Below are 19,958 nucleotides of genomic sequence, written 5' to 3' on the forward strand. Positions count from 1 at the left end.
TAAGGATTGAGAGGATGCGATGCCAAAACGTTCTGATAATAATAACGCAGTTTATAAATGTTTAATTCAAAAGTCATAAATAAACTTCTTCTGTTTATAACTTTTGATCTAATCAACATTTTTTGACGCTTGAGGGCTAGTAGGGCTTTTGAAGACGAAAAAATAGTACTTTACTGTTTTCTCGTGGGAATGAACGAAAAAAAGTTATAAAGGATAAACGTGAATTTAACCAATCGCAATTAACCAGCCTATAAACAGTCTCCCCCCCATTTTTATGACTGTGGAAACTAATATGTTATTAAACAAAAAGTCGCGTCCAACGCTATATTTCCTGGCCTATTTACGCTTTTAACGAAACAATGGGAATGCGTCGATAAGTTGTTTCCACTTGCTTCCTCAAATTAAAGAGTCACGCGTATTCAAAAAAGTTTCATACGTATAGGTATGTGATGCAACTTCAGTCTAAAATAATAACTCTTAAACTTCACTAACTTCTCTATCATATACAATTTTTTTAAATATCTTCAAAAATAAGTTTAGATCCACCTACCCATGACATTCAGCATTCAAGTTGCATGAAAAAATGAAAAAAGATTCAAGTACATTATTTCTGTGTCCTCAGCATTTTGTCTACATTCACCGTATCTCCCCCATATCCACCAACTCGTAATTACTGCAATCATGAACTTTTTAATAAAACAGCAACTGCTAACAACAATAATCTCAAATTTTACCTATTAATATTGAAACCTATATTGACATACTATCATATTATTGACATACTTCATCATAACTACGGATCCTATCTCCGTATCCAACCATAATTAGGATGTCAATTCTTTGTTTCTCATTTAAACACAACACCATCGCAATGTAAATTTATGGTATTTGTAACTGTCACAATGATATGAGGCACTATTGCATTCGCTAACAGTCGTCTTCAAAACAATACCTACATAGCCGCTGTGATCGGGTGTACCTACCAATTCTACATAAAAACATGTACCTCCAATCAACCAAAACACAGTTTTTGCTATAGCACTGTTCGCTCATAAGCAGGCCCGAGAACTTATACTTGAAAATATGGGGAAACTGGGAACCACGTGACTTGAGATGGATATACAAGTTGGGGAAAGAGTCTATAGATGTCGCCACAAAGATTTTGTAGAATAAATTTTGACAATTGCAATTATGAATCATTTCATGTCATTCTTGTTCATGTTTATTGTTTATTGTTGGTTAGGTTTGGCGAGTGTTGGTGTGTGTTTTATTTGTGTTTTTAGTGTGTTTTATTAGATATTTCATTCACATTTATTTATATAACATAATAATGTCTGATCATCATATAATCACATTTTTTTATTAATAATAAAATGTTTTGTTTTTTTTTTTTTTTTTAATAAAAAATGTGATCAGAGGTAGGTAGTTTTTTTTATGGATATCAACACAACGAAAAATTTAAAGTTGCATAATAAATCTCTATTACAAGAATTAATCAAAGATTGGTTTAGTAAAATTATTTACTTGTAATATTTTTTTATTCACCGTGAAAGCTAATACAATATAGAAAGCACTGAAACTCTATAATCATTTTCACTCTTTTTTTTTCAAAATATGTACTGAAATTTGAAATTTTTTCAACAAACATTTTAAAAAGTTACAGTATCAAAATTATTTCTTATTTTAAGTAGGAAGACTATTAGAGCATTTAAAAGTGTCTTTAATGCTTGAGTGATTTTAATGCTTTTTATCAAATGTACTTATTTTCTCATGGTGACAAAAAAAATTATCTACGTGAAAATTATTTTACAAAATCAATTTCTGAGTGATCTGTGTAGGGTGAGATTTGTTATGTAATTTTAAATTTAGCGGCGGCAGAATACCTAAAACAAATATTGAGTAGGTAGGTATATAGTTGTAGAGCGTACAACTAGATGGCGCTTGCATCTTTTACCGGCTACAGGTAATTTAACTCACTGTATTACCGATAATTCCTAGAAAAGGAAAGTAATAGAAGTTGGAGAAAGTGTCAACAGTTAGCGCTGTTAATGACCACGAAATCTGTTCAAGTTTCCTATCTATAGTATCATTTATCTAGGCTCATAAGTTTGTGATATCTACTTTTGTTATTAATTCAAACCATGCCCATTCCAATCGTTGGCTTTTTTCGCACCTGTCAAAGTAAAGTAGGCCAAACCCTATATCAACGCATTTCCCTTCAAAAGGGCAATTCATTTATGCTTAAAAAATTAGGTAGTGCTATTTAAAAAAATGTCGATAACGTCATAGGTTTATGAAAGATAGCGCAAAAAAGGTTTAACCAACGTGACGAAACGACAATTCCTATTTACTAATTGACGTGTTTTAGCGTTTTTGTGAAAACTCCACACAAAATAAAATACGAATTTTTTGCGTTACTTCTGGGACGCACTGTATAGTAAATAGAAAAATCCCCAGCTCAATTTCAGGTAATCATCAGTTCTACTTTTTCATTGCGCGAACATGTCTTTCATTGTAAAAATTATCCTTAAACCAGGTTTACTGAAAAAAGGTGGTAATTTTTCTAATAACTTTTGTATAGCTTTTAACTGCGTTTTTTACAAAAGACTGTATGCTTATCGTATGTGTATTAATAAGAGAGAATAAAATAAATTAATGAACATGGTGGTAACGTATGGAAACCCTCTAGTTTGAAAACTACGAGGTAGCTGTACATCTTTATTTAAGTATCGGAATTTTTAAATAAGTTTCCACCAATAATTGTAAACAACAAAGCTATCGGTCGAGTTAGCAATTCCAAAAAGTTTTCATCGTATCAATACGATAAGTCGGTAATTATTATTATTATTCTTTTTGCAAAAAATATTTCCGACAACTGAGTTTTTTCACGTCGATTGATTTACTCCTCAAATATTCTCTCTAAGTCTATAGACACTCTATATCTACCGAAACATTAACATAGATTTTCTGTTATTTCTGAGCAACTTTTAATGAGGTAAGTTTTTAGCAGTCGGTTTTCCTAGGTACTGACCTATATAGGAATCTTGTAGACACCCTGTGTAGAAATAAAGAGTAAAGTAAATTCAGTTTAAGCTTCACTGTTTAAACACTAGTGGCGTTGCTGTTTGTAACAGATGAATGTTATTAATCAGTACAGGAATTCTGTATGTGTATTTTCGGATAGTATGTAATTGCATAACCAAAACAAATTAACTTATTCCTACTAATTGAAAAATAACCTCGATAAAGCACGAAGGACAATGAGCAGTAGAAGAAGAAAGTCCACGGTAAATTTACATATTCTGCCCGCGCTCAATGGTATTACGTTTTTAGATTGCGAAGCCGAAACGTGCCGTTTTCAGAATGTGGGGAGATTTCACAAACGATGGTGAACAATGCGTATTCTTCGCCGCTTTTGTATAAATCTGAATTAACGATGGAGTAAAAAAAAAGAAAGTTTTAATTGTGTTACTCTGTTTCAAAATAAAATAGTGGTTTCGAGTAATTGAACTAATTTATCTGCTGAAATACTGTATCGATGACAAAATCGTAACTTTATCGGAAAAGCAATGTATTTCTTTTTAAAATTCATAGAATATTGTTCGAGGGGGGTGAGTTTTACATCGCGATAAGTACGCCACTGTTTAGAAACAGACTCGCCTTGCGAATTAAGTAGGCAGCTATCAAGGCTGCCGCCATTCGAGAATATCACTTGAATATTGAATCTCAGAAAGACAAAGAAGAACAAACATCCTGATATTTCGACTGACACCGTTACTTTTTATAGTCTTTTGTGTAGAGCGAAATATGGCTAGCTTACAGATTATGTACATGATGATTTAATAGCTATTTGGTTTCAGGTTGTACTTTTTATTGTGACATTCATTTTTATTTTATTTTCAGTAAATAAAAGAATTAAGTAGATACGTTTCTATAATGCGGCATATGTAGTTGCATCAATACTAAATACAGGGTAATTTACAACTTATTCAAAAAATTTGAGAATAGATGCGGCATGAGAACTGGAGTCAATATGGTAAAAACATTATTTTCCGAGAAAAAAATTATTGAAGTTGTAGTACCTTCAACCGTTACATAGCTGGACAACTGTAGTCTCTAGCGTAATTCGCAATACGCATGATAACCACGTGGCCTCAGCGAATATTGAAATCCGATTTTACAATCGTCGTTACGATAGTGTTTACAATAGTTTTTAAGTAGTTGGTGTCAAAAATGACTTGTGTGTATAGCAACTCAGAGTTGATGGATATAACTATGGTGAACGAAGACAACATATGTATTATGGTGAAGCATTTGTGTTATGATTATGGTAAATCAAGACAAAATTTGTGTTAATTAGTAGAAATTGAGTAAAACAGACACAAATGTGTTTACACGTCGGTGGACAAAATTTTGAACAGTTGTTGTAACATCAGGTATGTCAAATTATTTTATTATTTAAAACCACAAATTAATTTTATTAATTAATAATAGCGATAGCGGCAAAAGCAGTTGAATTAGCTAATATAAAATAGGTGCTATAAAATTCTATTTACGTATTTCTTTCCTTGCGAAATTCTTTCAAGTTTTTGTCCGTTTCTATCATACTTTGCCGCCATGCCGGTCCCATTGTGCGATGTCAGGTTTTACAGTGGACCAGTTTCCAGTGCCGTGCAGAAGTGTATTTTTAAATCATTTTCGAACTATCCTTTTTGTTTTTTTCTTTACAAAATTGTATTTTTAAGAGTCCCCTGTACATTCAATTTTTTTTGTATTAGTTTTGAATCACCCTGTATATAACTTCCGAAAAAAAATTATATTAAAAATGAGCACTTTATATAGAAAATATGACCAACTACAATTATTAGTGTCAAACATTATTAAAAAACTTTATTTAAAATATATTTAGCTTTACTACTATTGCTAAATATATATATTTTCTATTTTCATGGATTTTCCAGAAACATTTTTCTATACTAGTTATTGCTATAACATTACTATTAAATGCTATTATTTACAAATTTTCTAGAAATTGTTTGGGATGCGACTAAAAAATATGTGCACAAATTTATACATTGATGTACAGTGTGACAAAAAAGTCTTACTGCGCATGTCAAGGTGTGTACAGGGTGTTTGGTAAGTCGATGCATACCTTAATATACCATATTCCGAAAAGGCTTAGTTTCCGATCTACAGGATGTTAAAGTTTTAATAAAAAAATGCAAATTTATAAATATTGCAGAAACCGCTCAGAATATTTTAATGGAATTTTGCAGGCTTTGATGGTTAACAACAATACATGTTTTACGATAAAAATATTGTTTCAGACTATTGAGGACATCAAAGTAAATTCGTCACAGACTTTAAAGGCCATTTCAAATGAAGCTATCCTGAACTGCTTTGCGAAATGGAAACATCGCTGGGAAATGTGTGAATAGGGCAGGAGAGTACTTTGAAGAGAAGGACCAATAACGTATAAAATTAATAATAAGGTTAAAAATTAAAGTTCGGTTATTTTCTGAATAGACATCGTAAATCTAAACCAAAAATTGTGGTCAAATATGCACAGAATTCAATAGAACAATATTATTATTAGATTTTACTACAACAGTCGAAAATACTTTTTATACAGACAGTTTTACAAGTAAAAAAATGTTTCTCTGTGGTGTCTTCAATATTAATTATATCTTTGTCCAGACATTTATAAAGGTAAATAAACTTAGGCGCAAGAAAACTTTTGCTGTTGACTTTGAAACTGACACGTCTTTAAATATTAATAAATTATATTCATTACATTGACAAATTAATGTAAGCATCAAAATTCCACGAAGGGAATGCTTAAATCGTTGTTTCACGTACAACAAAAGCCTTCTGAACAGGTCGAAAAAACTTTATGCCTTTTGGCAAAGTTAAGTCTTATGTTTTCAGACAAAATTTACATTATGTTAAGTGGCCAGACCCGTCAAATTAAAACAAGGACCGGTTTTTTAAATAAATTTTCACTGATACTAATTTACGTAGGAAGAGAACGACAAACCGTATGGAGTCAGCAAACTTGAGTTCCCAGGCCAATATCGCTGTTACTTTTGCTTGCAGGAGACACTAATTGCCCAATCTTTCTGTTTGATCTCGGTTGGAGACTGGAATTGTTACGAAACGCCATTTGTTTAATCAGTAAACTCCGCTTCGCGTTCGTCGCCAAAAATGGATGTGTATTTTACACGTACCAAGGGAATAAGCTCACATCTGGTACTGTACAGTAATATTGGTCACTTCACAGCTTTGAATTTGGTTTCGATATTTGTGAAACAGTTATAACAGAAGTAGTAGAATGTAGGTTAGTATATAGAAGTTTAGGTTTGATTTTAAAGGTTTATAGTTGATTCCAAAATAATGCATTTCACACAAGAGTCACTCTGCTAAGAATTTTATAAAGACAGAAATATTTACATTTATAGTTAATGACATTTCTGTGGTTATTAGTCATAAACTCGTAGTATTGCGTAGAAATAAATCAGTGCTTACTGTCATTTCTGACGTCATTGCTGCAAACTGTAATATTCCTTTTTGTTCATTTGAGTTGTTGGTGGGATGATTTTAATTAACAGAGAAACGAACTCGACCAAATTGAGGAGGAACAAGCACACTAATTAAATTTAAGTTAAAGCACCCCACTGTAAGCTTTGGAAAACTCTATACAAAGCTGCCAGGGATTGTTATTGGTAATTCATTATTACAATAAAATAATGAGAAGGAATTTCCCTAAATGTGTGTTGGTAATCAATATGACAACATTTACATGGAATGGAGTAACAACATTCTAGCACGTTTAAATGCCCATGCCCACCATTTACTTTATTTACAAAATTGGACTGTCTGCCTCTTTGGAAAATGCACTACTTAATAGGCATTTGGTTTTTGTATGATGGTGCGTTACCACAGTTTCTATGCTGTTTCCTGATTGGTGGATTGGACACAATTGATCGTTTTATGATGTGCCCGATCCATGTGATTTCTATGGTATAGAGACATATGAATTTTGGTGTACAAAATAGACGTTTAGATGGATGAAGTGTTATGTTAAAGAGCTGAACTCGCATCAGGAGCAATTCGCCAGCAAGGAGCCTTACTAGCGCCATCAAATCTTGGAGAAAGACGGAACCAATTTGTTCTTTATATCCCAAGAACCAATACAAATCAATATATTATAGATATTTTACATAGTTATGAGTGTATTAAGCAAAAGGAATATCAAAAATAATATCCAAATAAGATTTATACCTAGATTATTGTAATCAAGATATATTTTTGTCTTTTATCTGGATTCAAATTCACTTTTATTAACGTAGAAAATGTGGTACAGATAATTAACTACACAAAGCAGTAAAAATGTGTTAATAAGTTTCGTTTTGAATTTTTTTTTTCTGTAGTAAACGATATTCCATAAACATAAACCGAAGGAATTTCTTACCGATAAAATAAACACAGCAAAATTACGTGGTAAAGCTAGTCCATAATGAAAGTAAAGGTAACTAGTAAGGCTGTAAAGTTGGAGTTGTATTCATTATCTCGGTGCGGATTTTTTACGTCCTGTGACATATATCCTAACGGTTCTGTTACTAGTTATCCTCCAGTGGGTTCACAGTTGCTGTTAACTTGCGATATGGTCCGATACACATTTCTCAGATCGGATATGTTCGCTAGTTAAATGGATGCTGCCAGCTAACTTTCGAGATGTTATATAAAGTTTAAATATGTAGGAAATACTGAAACTATGGGTCATTACCTTATCATTGGTGAAATAGTAATAGGTTGATTAAAGAGAAAGGTATCTATGTAGGACGATACTTTAAAAAACTTGGGGAGTTCTACATGGAAAAATTATGGGGGTACCTAATTCATCTACTGTTTTTCTCATTAACGCTGCTTTTCTAAGGTAGAGGGTGTTACAGTTGTTACTTTAAAATTAGTTCTTCAATGCAAATTGTCCGAAGTCTTTATATCCAAAATAAATTTTGGAAACAAGAGGTGTGTGAGGTAATACAGTAAGAAAGGCCGTACAACTCGAAAACGGTGCATTGAATCGAAAAGTAATTTAAAAAAAATCTCCTCTATACCCTTGGTTCTGATTGTCCGCTCTGTGTTGAAGGCAAAACATTCGAAGACCGTATGTCGAAAATAAATTTCGAAAACAAGAGGTGCGTGACATCATACAATAAAAAAACTATAACTCGGAAACGGTGGGTTGAATCGAAATAATAATTAAAAAAATCTCCCCCACCCCTCGGTCCTGATCGTCCGTTCTGCGTTGAATGCAAACGGTCCGATGTCCATATGTCGAAAAACAAAAAAGTTAGTCAAAAATTGCAACAGCAGTAGCAGTTTTTGACTAACTTTTTTGTTTGTTATCTCTGTAACGGATCACTGATTCATTATATTTTGGTTTTTTTAATAACCTTCGTATACAACCACCCCTTTAGGTTCCAACAATTTTATTAAATAAAATTTTCAGAAAAATTAAAATTAAGGAATTTTTCTTAAGGTAATTTTACATTGTACAATTTTTTTGAACATCCTGTCTCACAAATATGAGCACCGCCAATGGCCTCCATGATATGCAACACTTGATGTCTAGAAACTAATCTTTTACGTGATAAGATACAGAATATCCAATAAAAAAATATGTATATTTTATTTAGCATTTAAATTGCTAGATGCCAGCTAAGAAAAGCCTACATCATTTTGGGGTTGCCAATATCCAACATTTAACACGCGATCTGAAGCACACAGCTTGTATTGTCTGTGGTTATAGCTTGGATACCGTTCTATGGTGATGCGTTTAACAGCATTTCAAAGCAAGATTTGAAATTGGTAAAACTAAGTTTATTAAAAACAATCCTAGATGGGGTGATCCTAGAAGCCGAAGGATTTATTTACCTTTTTTTAATCTATTAATTTGCAGTGTGGCAAAACAGAAAAAGTATAATCGGAAAAATTCACGTTTGTTATTTACATTTCTCATTTTATGAGATATTTTTAAGTTTACTATAAAATTCGTTACGCTAGTTTTCTTTCATTTAAACACGAATACTAGAACAGAGATAAGCGAAGAGCTTTCCTTAATTCAGACTACCCATAGTAGGTAGACCCAGTTCAATGACCTCTCATCTCACCGCACCATTAGTTATTCATTTTTATCAGATTATGTTGTTATCTGTACCTACAACGTGTCAATTAGTGAGCATTATATGGCACAAAGTCAATTTATAATAGACGTAAAACTACATTACTATAAATCAGTCCAGATCACGGCATTCCCGCTTTACAGTTAACTTCGAAACTTAACAATTTTTCCGGCATAGTCTGCTGAAATCTCAGTTTCGCAATCTCGCTAGCAATTTCTCCATCTTTTACATCCTGCTATTCCCAGTAAGACATTGGCGCGCTTCAGATGTTTTCTCACATAAATTTGACAATAGATAAATCTAACTCTCGCACCAAAACAAATAGTTTCGTCTGAAACACAGACCAGAACTAATTTCAATACGTATCGACTACCTAAAACTCCAATCTAATGTTTATTTAGGAATATACAAGTTAATAACTTTCTATTTTTATGCATTTATTGTTGGTTTTTATCATCCACTTCGTTGGAGTCTTCATTAACCGAATTATTAATTTCTTTTTATGAATATGAAGTAGTCTCTATTGTTCACATTTCGATGTTTCCATTATCGTTACAGTTTAAATCATGTTGAACGTATTAACTCTCGTCAATTTACCAGGTCCCCTTTAACTGTTGAATGAAATTGAATTGAATGCAACCAAGCATGTTACTGCCTCCATTACACTGATGCTCAGGTTTAATATTTTCCGGTAACGCGCAAAGAGTTTACCAGAAATGTGAACGAGTCAAATGCTCTGACAACTGGCTGCAGATCCAGTATGGAATACTACGAATTAAACATTAGACAAAGACTATATCTAAATTGTTCGCTGAAAATGGATGCTCATTATTATTTTGTTAATATCAGATAAATATAAAAACAGTCCACATCTATTCCTTGTATAATTTACATTGTTTGTTATTTATTAATTCCAGTTATTTTAGAGCCTACTGTATAAATGTTATTTTTTAAATTTTAAAACATTCTGTATTCATTGGAATGAATTCGAAATTAAATACAAGTAGCAGTTTCTTCTGAACAGAAGGGACAGTCAGTTTTTACGCAAAAGTCTGACGCTTGCAGCTCACTGGCTTTTTCCTCAGTGTCGGTTGATCCGCGTTTAGTAATGATGTGCGTTAATTCTTTATTAGTAAAAATGAATAGTATAAGTGTAATCAATTATTATTTTTATGTAGTGCTTTCTCAGTTTTTCTAGACAATCCTGTTTATCATCTCGTTTACATTGTAATTGTATAAATATTAACATATGTAAGTTATTATGAAATCACGAATTGCAGTTAGTTATTACTATAAAATTACTAAAATCCCTTTTCTTTTCTAACAGTATAGATTCGTATTTATTTATTTTCATCTTATTGCATACAGTAATTTTAAATTAAATAAGTGTATCGTCTGATCCTTAATCAAAATAATTTTACTGGAATTGAGTAATATAATAATACTTTTTTCTTTTTATACAGGGTTTGGAATCAGTGAAGGGTGAGTTTATACATCTTTTTTTTTTACTGAACTTCAATAACACTAAATTTAGCTTCGTCTTAACCATGCTTTAAAAGATATTATGTTATATAATTCATGTCTAGCCAAAATACTTCGCTAAATATAAATAATGGATCCTACATCGTAAATTAATTTTAAAAAATCCAGCAGACACTGCCCGTAATCGGTTTATTTTCGTGATAGGAGATACATTTAAAATTTTGCTAAATTTTAAGAAACTATTGAAATAGGTAATTGTACGCAGATTTACATATGACTATGATAAACTAATAAATAATGAATAAAAGATGTACGATGCACATTATCTTTTTTATTTTTTATCTAGGAAAATATGGTAAAGAAGAAAGGTTTAAGGCCGATTCTCACTTGCGTGCAAGGCATGTGCTCGGCACAGGCAAAGCACCGGCTCGGCAAAATATCTTAACCATTGTATCTTATGGGTTTTCAGGGGTGTAAGGTGCAGCGTCTCGGCAAACAACAGATTTTGCACGCGACGTTCTTCCGAAAAAATATTTGCAGGGCATGTGCCGTGCATGTTCCGGCAAGTGCGAATACTCTCCAAGCAGTCAACTTGCAATCATAGGGTTTTTAGTAGAGTTTCGTCAGAACAAGATGAAATTCTTACTGAATATATCGGAGAAAATGAGGTTATTTACGATTTTTCTCACAAAAAATACTCAGACAGTGTCTACAAAAACATGATATGGAAAAAAATTGGCGAGAAATTGCAACAAGGTAGTTATATTTATTAAACATGTATTAATCTATATAGATATATTAAAACAAGCACAATTTCTTAACAATACAATTTTGTAATTTAAAAAAACGTCTTTTTCTTTTTCGGGAATTTTAATTTTCTTGCTCTTCTTCATCTAAGATCAGAACAATTTTTACCAAAATGGAAGTCGCGAACATTATTTCGTAAAGCTAGGGAACTACTACCTGCAGCATGCCTGTCGCAGTGTGAATTGTCTCTGAAAACTCGGCCCATGCCGAGTATGTGCCCTGCCGTTGCCGATCCGGTTTCTAGCTCGTCTAATGAGAATCGGCCTTTAGGTTTATTAAGCAATTTATAAAAAAGATGTTGGACTGATTTCGAAAATATAAACCAAACATTTGTTTTTATTTGTCTTTTTTTCCCATCATCTCATTTTTCTGATTACAATCATATACTTATCATATATTTGCTTTGTTAATTTGCACAACATTTTTGTTCATTTACTATTCCCGCTCATAAATGGCCATGGAACTACTGCAAGGGTATGTTTTCCGCTGTTAAATTTACAAATCTTTCAATTCTCTATTAAGAGAGAATATTTTGTTATAGAAGAAAGGTGTTTTATAATACATTCATCCTGTTCTAGGCATATGTATTCCACATAAGTTTTAAATGACTTAAAATCTGCATTATTGAATTATTAGATCCTTCTTTATTTACTTTATCTTTCAGTATCCCCCATTTTGGATCATAAAATTATCGCTTCATAAAAAATATTTACTTAAAAAAAGTCATTTGTCTGGAACAGGATGAGGTTATTATAAAACATCTTTTATGTATAGGTATAATATTTTTCTCGCAATACTGTATTTAAAGATTTAGTAAAAATAGCAGAAAACTGGTTCCATGGCATTTTTGAATTTATTCACTCTGAAGGGTCAATAAATAAACCAAAATACTGTGCAAACTCTAAATATATGTCACGTACGTATCACGTAATAAAAAAAGAGGATAATTCTAATAATCGACAAATAAAACACCACAGAAATGAGACAACCCCCAAATCCAAAGCCAAAGGCTGTGCGGAAGGGGCCTACACTTGAAAAAACGCGGACAAACACCCATTATCCATCGACATTGCCAGTGCCGACACCGGGGATCGATCCCGGACCAGAATAGGAAGCCTGCCAATAATTTGGTTTATACCTTCGAAACACAACAGTCAATTGTTTTTTTTATATATTTATCTGATACAGCAACAAAATTTTCTATAACTTTGGTAATTACCATTTTTTTCTGGATAAAAAGACGAAAAAGATGAGGGGTGGGGGGGTAGAATATCATGTGAGTGACTCTGTATATACATTTAACTGAAAAATGTCATATCAAATAATTTCCAGAATAAAGTTATGCTGTTGAACCCAATACTCTTTTGGAAATTTTAAACAAACTTTACTTGTTTTATTAATTTTTAACATTTATATGTAAAAACGTTACATTTGTATCACTTTTCTCAAAAAAATTGATACCACCAAATTTTAACACATTCCAACTTGAATTTGTCAGTCAACCTTGATTTGGCTTATTCTGCTGTTTTTTTTTAGTTTATTTCTTATTTTTAAAATTAAATAGGTTGACATTGAACATGGAAAATGGTTATTAAATGAACTCCAGACTGAACTCCAAATCCTATCCCATCTCTCCCATCCCAAAATAATGTTTCTCGATTCTTAAGTCAATAAGCCAGAAACAACCTTATATATTTGCATGAAAAGCTACAATCGACACTAATTATTTCTAATTACAGTTTCAATATTCATTGAAGCGTGCGAACATAAAGTTTATTAGATTTTAGTTGCTCAACAAAACCCGCCATAAGCACGCCTATGAATTGAAATGTCTTCTAACTACTGTTACACAAGTGCTTTTGTTCTAACTTCTTTAGCGTTTGTCCTACTACGAGTTTGATTTTGACGAATTTGAGTTTGTTTCCCAAGACATGTTATAAATTTTTATAGGTTTACGCATTACCGTTTACATATATCTCTGTAAAATTGTGCTTTGAAATTTGAACGTCTGTTTTATCGCCTTCACTTGAAATTTACATTTAAGCCAAAATATATGCTCTATGTTATTTTTTGTTAAAGAAACTATTGTAAGTATATAAAAATAATAACACATTTAATTTTTTTCTTGTGAAATCTAAGTAATATAATTTTGAATTTAATTTTCATGGTACAAATTAAGAAAAATGTATACACGTTGATGTCTACATGCTTTATATCATCACGGATTATAAGTGGGTAGTTTATGTAACGTAGTGAAAGTAACATATTAATTATCTTTTGTTGGCCACACGTGTTTATAGTCTGTTACAACAGAATGCATTAAATGCGGATACAGATAATATCTTGAATTTCATATGTTGCAATGGAAGTTTTCTCTTCTCTGACACTGACATTTTTCATTCTAAAGTTGTTGACCAAAGATGCCATCTCTCAAAAAATTATTCTGGCTAGTACATAGGTGGGAAATACCTTGAGGTTATTGATGTATTCCAAAAATAGGAGCTGATGTACACACCAAAATACGAAAGAATCATTTACTCATCACCACTTACTATTATATTTTCATTATTATCTAGCAACTACTATCTTTGTTTGCAACCATTACTTTCTAGGTCAATTTAGGGCAACCAAACAACTCTGTCAACTTTACGCTCAGTAAATATTAACAATGCCAGTTTAAAACGGCAGAGTATGAAAAATTACGTAGAGGAACGCGTGTGGCATTCGTCGAGCGACATAACTATTACGCAAGCATAGTTATTTAGTTATTTTACGTTTTCATTTGAGACTTATGACTAATAGATAGGTAAATACCGATATTTCAATGAAACCAGCACTCCCATTGTACGTTTGCAGGGTATTTAGCAACGCGGTGTTTGAATTTTCAATTTATGCAATGTTTCCTAGTTGATTTTAACGTCTTTGAGCAGAATTTGTCGGTAAATAATAAAGGTTGTTATGGGACTTACCTAAAATAAAATAATTTCTGTAACCAAAATCACAATTTAATATTTCGCTTTTTAATTTTGTAAAATACATCTACAGGTACACGTATTCCAAAAACATACATATATTTTAAATTCCTTAGGCACGTATACAGCGGGCATATTATCTACTAAATTCTAAATATGTCTAGACATAAAATGTAAGAGCGAGGTAAGGTACTGCATACTAAAATTATAAATCTGATAAAAAGATAGGGTTGGTGATGGATAGACGCGATGTAATAAAAGACAAATGAGTTTGAATGAAATAGAAATGCATCCAGGATATGTTACAAAATTCACCAGAAAGAAAGTTATACAAAATTATTTTATTACTTGACTGAAAAATCTAATTTAATCTGCATGTGTCGCATAAACATAGAAGTTAAAAAATAATATGGTCCACTAAGAAACGGAACACCTAACTAAGACTTTTTTGGGACACAGGTCCAGTCGGTGCCCAATTAATTTAGGATTAAATAAAATTAAAAAAAACCTTAAGCCAGATTTTTATTTAAAAATTCTATAATCGTACGTCCCAAAAATGTTTAGAGGTGTCATTGTTCGTAATGGGCCTATACTTATATTACTTATGCTAAACACTAATTCAATTCATTTCTTTCGAATCTTAGTCGCTTCAGAGCGAGATAAATATGCTTCTGCATGAGTAGATCCTTTTAAAATATTTTAGTACTCTCAAATGCTAAAAAATATAAACTTCATGAGCAGATGATTACATCTTAAAGGAATTCCGATGAAAAACCATCAAAATAGTAAAGTGGAAGAATTAATGAACTGCTATAAAGTAATGCAGTTTTTTATAGAATTTGCTAGATACCAATATTCTTTAACTAGTAATTTGCAATATTAATAGAATTTTCGCTGGGACCATATTCATTTAGAATATTATGTTAACTAAAAAAATTGTAACTATCTTGTTACTCTTGTGATTTTTGTTATGAAATAGCTCTCTTGAAGCTAATTAGATACAGCATCCGTCGCTGAATATTTATTAAATTTAACGATCATTATTTTATAATCTTAAAACATTGTTAAGGCTAATAGCTAGTGTGAAAAATATATTGAAAAACAAATTATATGTGCAAATGTACAATAAATAAGATAACATATTAGTAATATTTCATATCTCATAATTTGCCTTATTAAATAAAAAAAAGCTGTATACGAGTTCAGGGAAAATTTATTAACGTTAACTTTCAACGCCTAAAATTTTTTTAACGCAAACAAGTTTGGTCACTCTTTAAGAACAAGACTGTAGTCATGCCAATCCGGAGGTAATGAACAAAGATTTGTCATAGGACTCGGCTTATACTTGTAGATGTTGCAAGTTATTTTATGTTTAAGTTTCAGACTTGTGCGATTATAACCAATAAGCTATTAAATAAATATGAAATAATGTAATAATCTATGTTCCAACTGAAGCATAATGTCCCCGTCTTCGTTTTTATATATTTTTTATGTATAATTTATGTGTATTTGTCATTATTTTTCATCGTTTAGATTCAGTTTTGAACTTTTTTAAACGTGAATTAAATCATTATTCTCCTATTTACTCTGTAATCTTTGAAACTACGAACATTTTATAGATTTTTTTCTCTTAAATTGTCGTTTTATCGTTTTAATAAAGAATGTATAAATATGTTAAGAAAAATCACAGGCGTAGAAGTCACAATTTACGAATGGGGTGACTCCCACATTTACGGCGCTGACAATTGAAGAGTTACTAACATGGTTTTTTAAATAATAGTTGTAGGTATTATTCTACAAAATTTTGTGAAGTTATAATTAAATCTTTTCCAGAAAATTTGAAAGCGCTATTCGCTTATTTTTACCTGAGAAATTCATCCTTCAAGTTTATGCACTTCCCCATGAAATATTTAAAAACAGGCCCTAAAATGGAACCCTGCGGAACACCAGAAGAAATTTGCCTAGGTTTAGATAATTTGTCCCATACCTTGCAACCTATGTGCGATACAGTAAGTATAATTGAATGTTATCTATTCAAGAATAGATAACAGTACTTGATAGTTAATAGTATCAAAGGCTTTACTAAAATGTAATAATACCATCGCAGTGTTTTACCTTTCATCCACAGCTTGAATAATGTCGTCGGTGTTATGCATTAATGCTGTAGCACAGCTGTATCCTGGTCGAAATCCAGACTGAATCGATGGAAGAATATAATTAATTTCTAAGAAATTGCGAATATGATTCTCCATTACTTTAGATATGTATAGATTTATATGTTTCATTTCCAAGATGCAGTGTTTAAATTTTAATTTTTTATTTATTTTTATTAATTATTTCAGAGTTTTAAAGATATTGATTCGAAAATTGAAAAACGCTTTGGATAAATGGGGTAATCCGAATATTTGTACTTGCACCAGTGGCGTTTCTGCAAGAATGCCACAAACTTTTTTAATAGAGAAATTATACGCCACTGACTTTTTCCCGTTTTAATATTTTTTTATAAATCCGCCATTAAATTGGTCTCTTCAATTTTTTTCGTAGGATGCACCGTTTTTGAGAAAAAAATAAAACATTTTATTGTAGGTTTTGTTAATCTTTTATTTAAAGATGCAAGTAGAAATACATATTCGGATCATCCCAAAAAATGCACAGTTATCCGTCCAAAGTGTTTTTCAAATTTCGAGTCAATATATTTAAAGCTTTAAAATAGTTAATAAAAATTAATAAAAAATTTAAATTTAAACACTTTGTATCTCGGAAACAAAGCATATCTCGACCTACGTTTATACTTTTATTCACAAAATAACTTCGGCGACCACCCCCTAGAATATTTCGCACTTATTTACAAACACCTTGTATGACTTCATCAGATGAGCATGTTAGGAATATTTTTAAATTTGATTTAAATAAGCTTTAACCTTTTAAAATAAAATCAAAACATATTTATCCTTGTATGCATCCGGAATAAAACAGACTAATTTAGTTTCAAAGACTATGCGCAAACGAACTCTATACTAATGCACTAGTTTTCTAGGTTTCTGAACTGTGAATTCAACAGAATTTTAGTACCCAAATTTTAGCAATTTCCGTAATTTTTTAAAAATCAGAATCTTTCCCTCCATCGACTCGGTGAAAATAGCATTATAGAAAGAATATGCCTAGTCCGTTAGCATCGGGACTTCAATTGTTACAAGCACATTTAGCCAGCGCCGTGCACGCACTGATGTAACGAAAACCAGCTAATGAGCACGGTTCCCCTCAGACTTACGTAACAGAATTCCCTTAATTAGTCCATGCGCCCTGCTCGGCTGAGCGCCAAGGAACCGGCGCCCACCAGCAACCACCTGTGGCAGGCGCTCCCTGCGCCGTGCCTTACCCGCTACCAGGTGCACTTACCTAACGAAACGGGTATCCAAATGGGAATTTAAAGGCCAACAGAACCACTCACTGCACAGCACAACTCGCACAGGTAACCCAAGCACGCCAGCCTCACACTAGCATCTATTACTTTTATTTCTTGCGAGGACGCGAACGCCGCGGCCTACGTCACGGTGCCCAGGTGGGGTCAGTTCACTACCAGCAGAACCGCGGGCATTGGTGACCGCGCGTGGGCCACCGATTCGCCATCGACACCTTTGTCGGCGGTGACCTTTGCAGGAGACCTTTTTCGCGAAAAATTGGAAATTATTCTACCTGGGTGGCTTCAGATGAGTTTATGCGAGACTTTGTCAAATTTCGGGAACACCTTTCTCAAGGCCATGCTTCTCGAATTTCTCCAACGATGTTGCGTTGCTTGGTAAGCAATTTCTACATTCATTGCTGAGATCTGAGTTTATGTTATGTTCATATATAACCAAATATTATTTTTTACCTTGATGCAAATTTCACCTATGTTTCCAATCCACGCCAAGACAGAACAATACATCTCCAAGGACGCCAAACTTCTCACCCATGCCACCCAGTTAGCACCGGTGGAAGAACAAGATTTTTACCGATCTTCACTGGAACTGCACTGCTGAAGCTGTCCACGGAGCCAAAAACCGTTTCATACACACCAAGCCAGAGCAGACGACATCCTCAAAGACCGATGACCGCTGAAGGCCTCCACGGTGCACCAAGAAAATAATCAGTGTTTCGAATGTTTCGGGAAATTAGCCCGAAATTCACAAATCTCGCTCAACGAGCACCAAACACATCATCCAGTTGAAATTAAATACTTCCAAAGATGGGTCAAAGAAATCCCTTCGTTTGAAAATCTTTCGAAATTCGAAAATCCACAGTAGGAATCTGGGGAGTCATCAAAAGGTGCGATTGAATGTCGACCCTGGTAATTCGCGGGATCATTAATCAGAAGCAGGTACCTGGCCAGTATGCGTATCTTTCATTAACATTGCATTGTTCTCTGTGGCACGCACACAAGGCGGACGCAAAACAGTGTAAAGTACAAAACAAAACGTGCTAAAACACAAAATAGTGCAAAAGACTCAGTCGAAAGCCTCACTGAAAAGTGCTATCGAAGTGGTTCTTCATCAGCGGTTACTATTACTTTGAGGTATAGTCCTTTTACTCATTAGTACCTTTATTTAGCACTTTAATTAGGGTTTTTTTTATTGATATTTAGTGTTAATTGTGTTGAATTAATTATTACTTACAGAAGAAAAAAATATAGAATACATTTTTGTTTAAATCAACAACAACTACCTACCAATTGTTCAAATTGGATCCCCATCCATTTTTGGCCCCAACAAACCAATGTGTTTACCGCAACTGATAATTGAAATGGATTCGTCTTAATTTCGTTATAACCGTTACTCATTCGAGTAATTAGAACATCATATTCTGTAATCTGCCCCAAATAAGAAAACCAAAAGATTAAGATCTGGTGACTCTGACAGCTAATGCGCTGGACCTTCACTAGGATTCACCGGGACACATTTCTGGTTGAGGCTTCTATTGCATTGAATAATCTTCATTTAGCCTCATTTGGGTCTTTGATCATCATCTAGAATCCAGATTTCGAAAAGATTATTCACCAAAAAGTCTTGAGCATATCGAAGCGATTTTCCCAAATCTGCCTCAAAATCTTATTTTTTAATGTTTCTTTCTTTTTTAAAAAGCTACTTTGTGACTTTTATTTTTATTTTCTTACTACAATATTATAATTTGTACAAAACTGATATAATTTATTACACTTTTAAATTCGATGTCTAGGTACATTTTTGAACTTTTTTAGTTAATGTATATGTTATAATTCCCATATTTCAAAACTTCAGCTTGTATTTAAATAAAATCTTACTGCATAGTAAAAAAAAACGGAGAGACTAATCCTACCTAGTTTGTTTTCATGATGGGCTTTCGCTTAATCAGATTACTCGGCCTCTTCTTATTTGTTTATATTCTTTCCCCGCTCTGTGATAAATTTTACTCTCTGTTATAACGACTGCCGACGGCGGCGGTAACTTATATTTAAAATTCCAGTAGAATGCAGCAAATGACACGTGAACCGCAT

General features: G+C 32.6%; 1 protein-coding gene across 2 annotated transcripts in view; it reads right to left on the reverse strand.

Annotated features, from left to right (window-relative positions):
- The window catches only part of LOC108904312, an 80,261-nt gene extending 62,326 nt beyond the window's left edge, over window positions 1-17,935 (reverse strand). For both annotated transcript variants that reach the window (XM_018706816.1, XM_018706818.1), the window contains exon 1: window positions 17,846-17,935. The gene's annotated coding sequence lies outside the window, so the exon portion shown is untranslated. The remainder of the gene's footprint in view (window positions 1-17,845) is intronic.
- Between the last annotated feature and the right edge of the window lie 2,023 nt (window positions 17,936-19,958).

The sequence above is a fragment of the Anoplophora glabripennis genome, unplaced genomic scaffold, assembly GCF_000390285.2.
Source record: "Anoplophora glabripennis isolate ALB-LARVAE unplaced genomic scaffold, Agla_2.0 scaffold101, whole genome shotgun sequence".
NCBI lineage: Eukaryota > Metazoa > Arthropoda > Insecta > Coleoptera > Cerambycidae > Anoplophora > Anoplophora glabripennis.